The 14,352-nt window shown below is 46.4% G+C and overlaps 1 long non-coding RNA gene across 9 annotated transcripts in view; it reads right to left on the reverse strand.

Moving 5' to 3' along the window:
- The window catches only part of Gm13373, an 89,759-nt gene that overhangs the window by 39,923 nt on the left and 35,484 nt on the right, over positions 1 to 14,352 (reverse strand). The window contains exon 1 of one of the 9 annotated variants that reach the window (XR_866085.2): positions 579 to 650. The exons of the other annotated variants lie outside the window; for them this stretch is intronic. This is a non-coding gene — a long non-coding RNA (predicted gene 13373). Of the gene's footprint in view, positions 1 to 578; positions 651 to 14,352 lie in introns of those variants that run through there. 9 annotated transcript variants of the gene reach the window in all.

The raw sequence follows: 14,352 nt of genomic DNA on the forward strand, positions 1-14,352 counted from the left end.
CACTGAGACAGAGAGATCCACTGTCAGTGTGGGTAGTACCACTCAGTGGTACCCGGGCCTGGATTGAATCAGAAGGAGAAAGCACATTTGACATCAGTGGTCATTGCTCTCCGCTTCCCGACTTCTAGTGCAAGGTGATCAGATGCCTCAAGCTCCTGTTATGATGCCTTCCCCGCTGTGACAGACTGTAGCCTCCAACAGTGAGCCAAAATACACTCTTCCTTCCTCAAGCTGCTTTGGCCGGGTTTTAGATACAGCAGTAAGACAAGGAAAATGAAACAAAACAAAACAAAACAAAAAAGCATGTGGCACATTTCACCTGTCAGCTCAACTAGACTAAAGGGAGAGAGATTTCAGCAAACTTCCCACATACTTCCTAGCATTAGGGAAGCTTGGAGAACTGACCTAAGCCAACCTGTCCTCACTGCAGGGTCTGAGCCCCATTCACTCAGTGCAGGCCAGGTAGGGTCCTTGCAGGACCTAGTAAACAACTACACATGCAACAGAAGTAACTGTGGGAAAACTGTGAACCCACAGATGGGGAGACTATCATGCATGATGCTCCACCCTCAACTTACCTGCATACTTAGCATCCTTCCTGTCCAAACATCTGCTAGGTGTGGCAGACAACCAAGCTCATTCCAACATGTATATTTTTTAAAAAGAAAAGAAATGACCTTTTTAATTTTTTATTTATTTATATATTTTATGTATATGAGTACACTGTCATGGTTTTCATACATACCAGAAGAAGGCATCAGATTCCATTACAAATGGTTGTGAACCACCATGTGGATCTTTGGGACTTGAACTCAGGACCTCTAAAAGAGAAGTTAGTGCTCTTGAGTCATCTCTCCAGACCCCCTCCCCCATGACCTTTTAAAAGCTACAAAGAACAATAAGCTCAAGTGATTCTGAAAACAGCAGAATGAGAAGAATCATTATTCAGATGCACTCAGAGATACAGACATCAAGACTGTGTACTATGGCCTATGGGGAAGAGGTGTGTCCCTGTATGAGTGAACATTCACAGCAGAAGCATGGCAATATCAAGGACCTGATAGCTCAGGCCTATGGCAGTGGCAAGGCCTTCTCCTGATCAAGCTCAGTGGGACAGCAAGGCCCTCACCTGATCTGGCTCTGATATTGGCAGTGTGTGGAGAAAGCATACGCACAGCTTCCTCCTGCAGGATGACTGCAGCCTGAGACTGTTCCCCTCAATAGACTCCTACTTAGATTAGCTAAACCCCTCCTCCTGCAGCTATATAAAATAAAGGGCTGAGTTCCCAGACTGCTGATGTGTCTCCATCAGAGCTCATGGCTCACCCAGTCCCAGCTCTTTTGTGTATCATTTCTTCACCCCAGTCATATCATCCCAGTATAGTGCAGATCTCAGCAGTAGGCTAACAGACAGATACATAGGTCATTGGGACAAAACAGAACCCAGAATCAGAGCCACACAAACAAAACTTCAAAAGCAATTTGAGGGCATGGAGAGGTAGCCCAGTTGGTGAAGTGCTTCCTTCGAAAGCATGAGGACACAAGTGTGACTCATAGGGCCGCGCAAAAAGCAAGATGTGGTCATTCCAGTTTCCATCTGCGCCCTGCAACTGACCCTGGGCCAAGCTCTCCATACCCAAATCCCACTGGGAGAGAGCTGGTTTCTCAGGAGTGCTGATACACCTGAGAGCACAGGTAAGACCACTACTTCTGCTCAAATACCTGGCCCAAGAGGGAGCTGCCTGGAACCTTCAGGACACAGAAACTGAGGAGCAGTCTGGGAAAGGATGCTTCCAGATTCCATCTGCACCTAGAACTGAGCCTGTGCCACAGCTCTCCATACCCAAATTCCACCTAAAGAGAGATGGTCTCCCAGGAGTGTTGACACACAGGCTAACAAGAGGGAAAAGCCACAGTCAGAGACAGCAAGACCAGCTAACACCACAGATAACCAAATGGCAAGAGGCAAGTGCAAGAATATAAGCAAAAGAAATCAAGGCCACTTGTCATCATCAGAATCCAATTCTCCCAACACAGCAAGCCCTGGATACCCCCAACACACTGGAAAAGCAAGTCTCTGATTTAAAATAACATCTCATGATGATGATAGAGGATTTTAAGGAGGACATAAATAACTCCCTTAAAGAAATACAGGAGAACTCAGGTAAACAGGTATCCCTCAAAGAATTACAGGAAAACACAAACAAACAGGTAAAGGAATTGAACAAAACCATCCAGGATCTAAAAATGGAAATAGAAACAATAAAGAACTCACAAAGAGTGACAACCCTGGAGATGGGAAACCTAGGAAAGAGACCAGAAGTCATAGATGCAAGTATCACCAACAGAATACAAGAGATAGAAGAGAGAATCTCAGGTGTAGAAGATACCATAGAAAACATTAACACAACAGTCAAGAAAATGCAAAATGAAAAAAACTCCTAACCCAAAACATCCAGGAAATCCAGGACACAATGAGAAGACCAAACCTAAGGATAATAGGTATAGAAGACAGTAACGATTCCCAACTTAAAGGGCCAATAAATATCTTCAACAAAATTTAGAAGAAAACTTCCTGAACATGAAGAAAGAGATGCCCATAAACATACAAGAAGCCTAAAGAACTCCAAATAGATTGGACCAGAAAAGAAATTCCTCTGTCACATAATAGTCAAAACATCAAATGTACAAAACAAAGAAAGAATATTAAAAGCAGTAAGGAAAAAAAAGGTCAAGTAGCATATAAAGGCAGACCTATCAGAAATACACCAGACTTCTCACCAGAGATTATGAAAGCCAGAAGATCCTGGACAGATGTTATACAGACCTTAAGAGAACACAAATACCAGCCCAGGCTACTATACCCAGCAAAACTTTCAATTACCATAGATGTAGAAACCAAGTATTCCATGACAAAACCAAATTTACACAATATCTCTCCACAAATCCAGCCCTACAAAGGATAATAGATAGAAAACTCAAGGAGGGAAACTGCACCCTAGAAAAAGCAAGAAAGTAATCTTTCAACAAACCTAAAAGAAGATAGCACACAATCATAATCCCACCTCTAACAATAAAAATGGCAGGAAGCAACAATTACTATTCCTGAATAGCTCTTAACATCAATGGACATAGACATGGACTAACAGACTGGATACGTAATCAGGACCCAGCATTTTGCTGCAAACGCACCTCAGTGACAAAGATAGGCACTACCTCAAAGTAAAAGGCTGGAAAACAATTTTTTCAAGCAAATGGTCCCAAGAAACAAGCTGGAGTAGCCATTCTAATATTGAATAAAATCAACTTTCAACCAAAAGTTATCAAAAAAGATATGGAAAGATACTTCATACTCATCAAAGGAAAAATATATCAAGATGAACTCTTAATTCTGAACATCTATGCTCCAAATACAAGGGCACCCACATTCATAAAACACACACACACACAAAAAAAAAAAAAAAAAAAAAAAAACTTTACTAAAGCTCAAAGCACACATTGCACATATAGAGGGCTAATATCTAATATATACAAAGAGCTCAAGAAGTTAGACTCGAGAGAACCAAATAACCCTATCAAAAAAATTGGTAACAGAACTAAATAGAGAATTCTTAACTGAGGAAACTCAACTGGCCAAGAAGCACCAAAAGAAATGTTCAACATCCTTAGTCATCAGGGAAATGCAAACCAAAACAACCCTGAGATTCCACCTCACACCAGTCAGAATGGCTAAGATCAAAAACTCAGGTGACAGCAGATACTGGTGAGGATGTGGAAAAAGAGGAACACTCACTCCTCCATTGCTGGTGGGATTGCAAGCTGGTACAACCACTCTGGAAATCAGTCTGGCAGTTCCTCAGAAAATTGGACATAGTACTACCTGAGGACCCAGCTATACCACTCCTGTGCATATACCCAGAAGAGGCTCCAACATGTAATAAGGACACATGCTCCACTATGTTCATAGCAACCTTATTTATAATAGCCAGAAGCTGGAAAGAACACAGATGTCCCTCAACAGAAAAATGGATACAGAAAATGTGGTACATTTACACAATGGAGTACTACTCAGCTATTAAAAACAATGACTTCACAAAATTCGCAGGCAAATGAATAGATCTAGAAAATATTATCCTGAGTGAGGTAACTCAGCACAAAAGAACACACATGGTATGTACCCACTGATAAGTGGATATTAGGCAAAGATCATGGAAAACCCATGATACAATTCGTGAACCACATGAAGCTCAAGAGGAAGGAAGACCAAAGAGTGGATGCTTCAGTCCTACTTAGAAGGGGGAACAGTATAATCAAGGGAAGTAGAGGGTGGGATGGACTTGGGAGGGTGAGAGGAGGGGGAGGGGAAAAGAGGGGCAGAATCAGAGGAGATGGAGGAGATGTACAGAGGGTCAGTAAAATGAACAGGGGCGTGTAGTAATAAGAGATAGAGAACTAGGGGTAGCAACCAGAAAGTCCCAGATGCCAGGAAAGTAAAAGCCTCCCAGGACCCCACAGGGATGACATTAGCTGAAATACCCCACAAAGGGGAGAGAGAACCCTGGTTGAGGGATGGGGCCACTCGCCCATCTCCAAAATTTTAACCCAGAATTGTTCCTGTCTAAAGGAAATACAGGGACAAAGAGTGGAACAGAGACTAAAGGAAAGGCCATCCAGAGACTGCCCCACCTGGGGAATTCATCCCACATGCAGACACCAAACCCAGACACTATTGCTGATGCCAAGAAGTGCTTGCTGACAGGAGCCTGATACAGCTGTCTCCTGAGAGGCTCTGCCAGTCCTGACCAATACAGATGCAGATGCTCACAGACAGCCATCAGACTGAGCACAGGGACCCAATGGAGTTAGGGGAAGGACTGAAAGAGCTGAAAGGGCCTTATCTGGCATCAATGTGAGGGGAGGCCTTTGGCTCTTTGAAGGCTTGATGCCTCAGTGTAGAGAAATGCTAGGGTGGTAAGGCAGGAGTGGGTAGGTGGGTGGGAGAGCACCCTCATAGAAGCAGGGTAAGGGAGGATGATGGGATATGGAGTTTGCAGAGGGGAAACCAGGAAAGGGGATAACATTTGAAATGTAAACAAATAAAATATCCAATTTTAAAAAGAAAAAAAGAAAAACAAAAAAACAAAAAAACCAAGACATGGCTGTAAACACCTAGGCTTGTAACACCGCCCTTGGCTAGGGAGACAGAGACAGGAGGAAACTATCTTAACAAGTCAGTGAGTTAACAGTTCAGTGAAAGGCCTTGCCTCCCAAAAGTAACATAGAGAATCATTAAATGGATCTCTCCCTCTCCATGACATCAGCTGCTAGCCAATACACACAGAAAGACTGACCAACAGACAGAGACAGAGAGAAGGGGGAGACAGACCAACAGACAGACAAAGGAGAGAAAGGGAGGGGGGGAGAGAGAGAGAGAAAGAGAGAGAGAGAGTAGTTGAAGCAGACAGGAGCCTGATACAGCTGTCTCCTGAGAGGCTCTGCCAGTCCTGACCAATACAGATGCAGATGCTCACAGACAACCATCGGACTGAGCACAGGGACCCCAAAGTGTATAATTTGTAATAATTACCGTGGGAGAAACTGGTCATGCACAGGCCCAACAGTGACCATATTAAGTATAAAATGTAAATTATAAGATTTTTAGGAGAAAAAAAAAACTAAAAATCTTTAGGACCTAGTTCAGAGATTTAGACTTATAAAAGAAAAAAAATTGTGTCATTTGACCTGTATCAATTAAGATGAAGACAAGCTAGAGAGAAAAGAAAATATTGGTCCCTCCCCCTCCCCCTCGCCCTCCCCTCCCCCTCTCCTCCCTCTCCCCCTCCTTCCTCCCCTCCCCCTCCCCCTCCCCCTTTCTGAACATACAAGTTCACAGGACCAGAGTGGTGATATCGGATGTCTTCTTCATTCATCCTCCACTTTGTGTGCTGACTAAACCTGACTGCAGGCTCTCTTGCTGGAGCTGGAACTCACTGACTAGGCTAGATTGGCTGCCAGTGAGCCACAGGCATCCTCCTGCCTCTGCTTCTCCAGGACTGGAATGACAAACGTGGGCCACTCCAAGACCTGACTTTTTGCTTAGTGTTTGCGGCTCAGGTCCCTATCCTTGCACAGAAACACTGCACCAGTGCGGTGCTTGAATAGACATGGCCCCAGACTCATCTGCTTGAAGTCCCACAGGCACTGTTAGGAGGTGTGGCCTTGTTGGAGTGGGTGTGGCCTTGTTAGACTTGTGTCACAGTGGGGGTGGGCTTTAAGGTGTCCTATGCTCAAGCTACACCCAGTGTGGCACACAGTCTCCTGTGGCCTGTGGATCGAGAAGTAGAACTCTCAGCTCCTTCACCAACACCATGTCTGCCTGCACACAGTCATGCCTCCCACCATAATAATAACAGACTAAACCACTGAAACTGTAATCCAGCCCCAATAAAATGTTTTCCTTTCTAAGAGTTGCCTTGGTCATGGTGTCTCTCCACAGTGATGGTACAGCGATGGAAACCCTAACTAGGACAACCAATTAAGCCATTTTCCCAGCCTGACAAGTCACATATCTGACAAAGGACAAGTATCTATAATACATAAAGAATTCTCAAACCTCAAATTAAATGAACAATGAAATTATAAAATGGGCAAGAGGCATGAACAGACATGTCTCCAAAGGGGGACAGGCAGATGGTAAACAGACCCATGAAAAGATGCCCAGAAGCACCAACTGTGAGGGGGCACAGATTAAACCCTCAATGAGCTATTACAACAGGCCTATCAAGGCAAACCCAATAAACACTAAAGCCTGAACCAAATGCTGTAAAGGGTGCAGAGAAACTGCACAGCACAGAGCCTGCTGGAGAGAAGGGGAAAGCTATACGCACTCTGAAAAGCAGGCTGGCAGCTTTTTGTAAAACAAAACCCTCAACAATATTTCCCAGCAATTGGACTCCTGGGCATTTATACCGGAGACACGAGAACATGCTCACTCAAAACTTAAGTGTTCCCAGCAGCTCTGGGTGTCATGTCTCCATGACCAAGTGCCCTTCAACAGAGGAGCAACTAACAGTCCCACCGTGGAAAACGGCAGCATTAAAAGGAGCCACAGATAAGCACACTGTTTGCATGAGTCCCACAGGGACAGGACTGAGTGTGAAAGGGTTCCGAAGGCCAAGGCTACAAGAGTCCTTTTATAGATTATCCTAGAACTTCAAGCTACTGAGAGCCTGTGGAGAAGTGGAGGCCATGGCTGATCAGAACCAGGACTAGAGGGAAACAGAAGTGGTGGCCAGAAAGCTTCCCCCACCAGAGGTTACATATTGACAGTTGCCCTACAACTAGATGTTACAGGCTCTGGTATCAACTCTGGTTCTAGAACTAGTCCCCACCAGTAGAGTGCACAGACCTCTGATCATCCCCTCTGGCTGCACACAGATCTAAATTGATGGGCATTGTACAGCCTAGCAGCCTCAGTCACGGAGGTCCCACACCAGCCGTGTGGTTTCTGCAGCTGGGGAAGGCAGGAGCTGTGCACAGTTACTGCTTTTGCAATATAAACATCACTGAAAGCGGGAAGAGCAGTCGTGAAAGCACCCAGGCCCTGTGCGTGTGTGTGTGTGTGTGTGTGTGTGTGTGTGTGTTCTGTCAGTTTCACTGCTGATATAAATTTTCTTGGCTGTGACAAACACGGGGCTGTTCCAGCAAAAAGAGAAAATAGTGTCTGGCCTGGCCTTTTCTTACCTATGGAGTTAAATGCTCTCTGGGACTGCCCAGGGCAGGAAGAAGAGCTGAGCTTCTGGGTTGGATCAGCTTGGATGTGGCTTGGCTGTGTTCCTTGCCAGCATCTGGCCTGAGACACCCTGTCTCCTTTCAGGTGCTAAGGACTAAAGAGTGAAGAGGTTTGGGAAGATTGGGGATGCAGGGACATGGATGCTACAGCAAGCAGGAGCCTTGAGATCCCAGGCACAGATCACGTCTCATCTGCAAGAAGGGTGGCCATTTGCAATCATGCGGCAGGAGGAAGCTGGCCATGGCCAAAGCTAGGTCCTGTGTTCCATATGCACCTGGAGGAAAGGTACACAGATGTGGGCTGTAGGGTCGGCTGGAATCCATTAGGAAAATTCAGAGGCTTGCTCTAGAGCTGGTAAGACAGAAAATGGTACAGCAGCATCAGAGGACAATCTTCGGTCCCTCAAAAAGCAATGCAGAATTCCCACGTGGTCCAGGGAAAAGGATGACATATAGCCACACTACCATTCCAGCATTTGCAGTAGCCGCCTTCATAATAATCCAAGGGAGCTAGAGAGATGGACGGTGAAGGCGTCTCTTGCTCCTCTTGCAGGGGACTGTATTTGGAACACATTAAGTATGCACAAGCATCTATTTCTTAATTCCGGGTGTGCAGATGCCCTCCCTGTTTTGTCTCAGTGGACACCTGCGTGCACATAGTGTGCATTCAGACAAGCAGGCAAACATACACACATAAATACAATTTAAAATAATCATAGTAACCACCCAGGAAGGAACACAGCCAGTGTCTTCCCACAGGTGGACAGTTAAGCAAAGGTGGCCTCCATGCACAAGGGTGCTACACCCCAAAGCCTGTGCTGATCAAGGGGAGCCAGACCTCAAAGACCACTCATTCACTTGTTGTGTGCAAAATGCTCAGAAGTAGCAAAGCCACAGGAGTATGTAAGTGGCTGCTTAGGGACTTGGATGTCAAAAGCTAAGAGGCTGTGTCTGTCTGTCTGTCTGCCTGTCACCGCATCTAACTGTGTCACCCTGGCTACCCTCAGCTTCACAGGTACTAGGATGACAACTGTGCACTAGCACACCTGCCTCATGGGTTTCTCTTTGTACAACCAGCCTTGTAGTGTAAGCCTAGGTCCAGGAGACCAGAGCGTTACACTTCACTGGCCCAGGAACAGCCGGGAAAGAGAAAGAGTGTATATGTGTGAGTGTGTGGTATATACGTATGTGTATATGTGCATAGTGTGTATGTATGTTTGATTGTGTATGTGTGTTTGGTTGTGTATGTGTGTGTGGCATGTATGTGTGTTTGCGTATGTGTATGTGCTGTACATATGTTATATATTGTTGAGGTTGTATATATGTATGTGAGTGTATGTGTGTGAGTGTGTGTGTGAGTGTGCATATGTGTGTGATGTGTATGTCTGTGTGTATATACACCATCTCAGATGGCCCACCTCAGACAGGGCTCTGATATCCAGTGAGTATCCAAAGCACCAGTCTCTGGCTGGGCACCTGCAACTTCAGGCCATACACAGGGCAGGCTCAGAGGCCTGACAGTGTCTGTCCCAGGATGGCAGAGTCTGACCCCTGAGGTAGAGGAGAGACCTGAGCAGATGCTCTGGGTTGTGGGTTCAGGTGAGCCCTGGGGAGAAAGAGTGGACATGCAAAGCTGGGTGAGGGAGGATGGAGCAATCCAGACTCTACCCTCCAGAGCTAAGACTGTGGACCCCAGGCCGCTGCCTCAACAAGCTGAGCTCTTGGGCTTCTTGGTTGTCACTAGAGTTGTTAAGGAACAGGTGGGTGTTATCATAATCCCTACTTTGCAGATGAAAAAAAAATGAAATGTAGAGAGGTTAAGGCACTTCTCTGAGACTACACTGGCACTAAGTGCTGGACCAGAGCTCAAACTCCAGACACAGGGCCTGAAAACAAACACATGGGCTTGCTGCTGTCCAAGGCGCTATCCTTCTCAGCTGCTGCTGGGAGCCCCTGAGAGCGCCCAAGCCCTAGGAGACACGCATGGTTTTCCAGCATCCCTCTGGCAGTGCTTCTCACATAACTGCCATGAAAAGGCCTCATAGCTGGTGCTTGGCTCTTGGCTAATGAGAATGCCCAGAGCCCAGGGCGACAGAGGTTGGCAGGACTGAGGTCCAGTCCAGTAGGGACCTCCCTGGACCCAGTTGGCACTACCCCTGCTCTCCACACACCCCTGAGCTCTGCCTCTCTGCTCCCACTGGCTCCTGCAGCCTTTACCAGCCTTCCTACCACCTGTTCACCAGCCGGCCTGCTTCAGGGGCTTCTGACAAGCTCCAGCTGAATAATTTATTGTACATTCATGAGCAACTGGGAGAAAATATAAACAGCCCTGCATGGAGCTAATGTGTGTGTGTGTGTGTGTGTGTGTGTGTGTGTGTGTGTGTGTGTGTGTGTGTGTTCATGTGCCTAGGGCCTGGTGTGTGTGCCGATGTGTGTTTAAACATATGAACTCCTCTTTTTATCTAACCTGGGATAAATTAAGTCTCACCATAACAAAGGTAGTATGACCCAGCTGATACCAAGGCTCTTGGTACCTGAGCTTCACCCACTATCATTTTGAACCAATTTTTTCATGTTTTTAATACAAAGGAAAAAAGATTCACTTTGGAAACCCATGTCAATCAGAATTTTGACATGGAACGGGGTGGTTTTCCATTATGGACTCTGTTCTGGAGTGTTCTCCAAGATGGTGGAACCTACTGCCATAGTCACCTGAAGGCACCGTAAGGGTTAAGTGGAACATTGACCAGAAGTCTCTGGAATGGACACCCTTAGCCTGTGTGGGTTCTTTCGGTGACTGCCTCAACTCCTTCCCCAGGTTTTACACCAAGACTCTGACTCATTTGCTATGAAAGCCCCTGACCCCACTACCTTGCACCTGGCCACAGGCTCCAAGGACTGGGGTTAGGACGTGACTCTGCCATGGTCTTGACCTTCCTCCGGGGGGTTGGAGGAGAGGCCTATGGGACTTACTTTCCCTGGATGAGTGGGAGCAAAACCTGGTTTGATTATTTATCCTAGGTCCTTTGAGAAGTGGTTAAAATCTATTCTTAGGGACATGCATTTTCTAGGGTCTCTGTGTGGGTGTGCGTGTGTGGGTGTGGGTGTGGGTGTGTGTTCATGTGCATGGAGCCTGGTATATGTGCATGTTTTCGTTCCTCTCCCAGGGAACAGGTTTTCTATTCTGAGTGGCCTCTGGGCCACCACTGGATCAAGTCTCCAATTGCTTTTCCCTGCGTTGGCCACCATCTGTGTGCACCTGCCTCCAGCACAGCGTCCCCTGTTCTGGGCCATCTGCTCGCCCTCAATTTGACTATTCTTCTTGGCCTTTGGGGTGATCACTATTAGTCCCGCTTGGCAAGTGAAAGACACTGGTAGCTTCCTGCCTACACACAGTGTGTGGTCTTAGCCAGATCCACAAGCCCAAAGAGCCTCTTCTATCACTCCATCAGCTGTCCTCAAGCCCTACTGAAGTCACAAGGAACCTGAAAACCCAGTCCTTACCGTGCCTCAGACACTTGAACCATGTCTACCTCAGCCTGACGTCCAGTGAGGACATTCCAGATGGGTATGGCCTGGTGGTGACCTTCTACTACCAAGTTCTAAGCTTGGGTTCTTGCCTATAAAATCTCACAGACTAGGCACATAGTTTAATACCTCAAGCACCAGGCATGAGGGCCCTTCTTGCTGTCCCATGATGCCTCACTCCCTAGTTCTCTCCAGAAAGTATCAATCTTACCTCATCTGCTCTTGAACATAGGCCTGGGTTTCTCCCATTATGGAAAAGCTCCTGCTTCCTGCCTAGCCATCCCCCATACCTGGTAAGGAAAGAATGGAGAGAGATGCCTAGTTTATGTACACAGAACCAAGAAGGGGGAGAAACTCTGTAAATACTCAGTGTATCTACCTGACAAATGTTTGTACTGCTAGGCACACGACAGACCCAGAATTTATTGCAGAATCTCCCTGGGGAATCCATGAGATGTGCACTATTCAAGGCTTGACCCTGCCTTCTGGGAGGGCCCTAGTTCCCTCTTGTTCCAAGAGGGAACATTAATTATTAGTAACAGGAGGTTGCACAAAACAAGAAGTGCTCCCAGACTCACAAACAGAATACCAAGTCACCAAGATGCTGCTCAGAAGGAAGCCAGGGGCTGCTCACTGGGCCTTGGTAGCTGTGGAACTGGCCATGGGCACTCACCAGGGCTTCCTAAGGCCAAGAGCAAACCTCACAGCTCCTCAGTGCACACTTGAAAAAAATCATTCTGAAAGGCAGCCTACAGTTCTGCAGAAAGGACTTAGGAGACACCAGCAGACATACACACAGATCCTCACCTGGAGTCCACGGCTCATAGAGAACACTCACATGGGTCCTCACCCAGAGTCATCTGGAGATGCCCTCTAGAGGTTATCCCTGTGGGTCCTCACCCAGGGTCAGCCAGAAACTTGGCAGAAGATATTGACAACCACAAGTTCTAAAAAGGTCACCCATTTTAGAGGTCCCCAGAGAATTTTTCTAACACTCACTAATGCCCTAGGTGCCCTTGATAACTGGGGAGGGACTCTCACAATTCAGTACAGGACAACCCATGAATGTCTGTCAAGTAGATAATAATAATAATGATAGAGATAACAATGAAGTCACCCACAGTCCTCCATGGACACCTGGTGTTCCTGACTGACCCAGGGCTCCGTGCCTGAGTTTAATGGTCTCAGCCACTATTGAATGTGAGGTGTGAGTTCTCCTAGTTGAAGATACTGAGCCTCCTGAGGATCGAGAGCGTAACAAAGATCAGTAATCAGGAGGCAGAGTCAAAGGTAGACCCAGTCCATCTTTGCCAGTCTCTCCACCATCCTGGACACCGGCAAAGGTAGGACCCGCAGCTGCTGCCATACCAAGTGCTGCTCCAATCACTTAAACTCTTTACATGAGCTAAAACATTCCCATAGCTGTTGTGAGAGGTGAACACAACACCATATTTCTTTTTTCACAGATGAGAAACTTGGGGCTAAAAGAGTAAGTAATTTGACAGACCACTTAAAAATATGGATGAATAGATGAGTGGATTAATAGATACAACATATATAGAAGGGAAGAAGGACAATAGATGGCTAGATGAACAAATAATAGATAGATAAGAGAGGAATGGATGGATAGACAGACAGATCGACAGACGGACAGACAGACGGATGGATGGATGGATGGATGGATGGACAGATAGATCAACAGATTGATGGATGGATGGGTGGATGGATGGATGGACAGATCGACAGATGGATGGATGGATGGGTGGATGGATGGATGGATGGATGGACAGATCGACAGATGGATGGATGGATGGGTGGATGGATGGATGGATGGATGGATGGATGGATGGATGGATTGAAGGGTAGACAGATGAAGAAAGAGATAGATGGACTGATGGATGGAAGAGTGGACCAGCAAAAGACTTAGGTGCCTGTAGTCACGTGCCTCCATCTCTCCCTCCAACATGCCCAACCCAAGCCTCCTTCACAAAGTTGGCAACAGCACTGAGGGAAGGCAAGGAATAGAAAGATGATAGATAGATAGATAGATAGATAGATAGATAGATAGATAGATAGATAGGGCAGCATGACACATTAATCCCAGCATTCGTGAGGCAGAGGCAGGCAGATCTCTGTGAGTGTGCATCAGCCTGGTGTTCATAATGAGACCCTATCTCAAAAATGAAAGAGAGGGAGAGAGAGAGAGAGAGAGAGAGAGAGGAGGGAGAGAGGGAGAAATATAGCGAAAGAGAGAAAAGTAAGAAGGAAGGAAGGGAGGGAGGAGGAAAGAACGGAAGAAAGAGAAAGAGATGAATATGTGAATGAATAGAAATGCACAGTGAGTAAGCTGGTACGGGGTCTTGGGGGAACAGGGCCTCTGAATGAGTGTGATAGTGTGTTTCTCTCCTGAGCCATGTGCCTCCTTCCCTGTCTCAGATAACCCAGGCATGAACAGAGACATCAATAAATCACGGAATAAACACGTACTCCCAAGCTTCTAGGCTTTTCCTTTGGGGAGTTCCCAGTTGTCAGCTGTGCAGGGCTTTGTAAGCTCTGTCCTCTGATAAACTGAAAGGGCCATGAGGGTCTTTCTTCCTCCAATCCCACAATGGACACAGTCCCCAATAAGTTTACATCCCCAGTCATTGTGAGAAAATGAGGGAACTTTTGGGAAATTCATTGTCATGACTGCAAAATCAGGGACTGTCCGTGCCAGCACCAGCGGCATGTGATATAGCACTTGGCCCTCAGTGTATGTTGAGATTCCGGATTTGATTTAAACTCAACTGGCCAACCTCCTAAAGGAAGCAAGGAAATACTGCTTGGGTATTAAAAAGAAAAAAAAATTTTTTTTCAGAGAAAAACAAACCAACTGGAGCCCGTGGGGGAATCGGCTGAGGGAACATCTGGAGGGGAGGGCTTCATAATTCATGATTGAAACAGCCAGATGCAACGTTCCCCCCACGTTCTCAAGTTTAATTAAAAATGCTGGGACATTGGCATCCAGTACAGAGGCATCTCAGCCTTCCTGAA

This window comes from Mus musculus, chromosome 2, assembly GCF_000001635.26.
Source record: "Mus musculus strain C57BL/6J chromosome 2, GRCm38.p6 C57BL/6J".
In the NCBI taxonomy this organism is placed as follows: domain Eukaryota; kingdom Metazoa; phylum Chordata; class Mammalia; order Rodentia; family Muridae; genus Mus; species Mus musculus.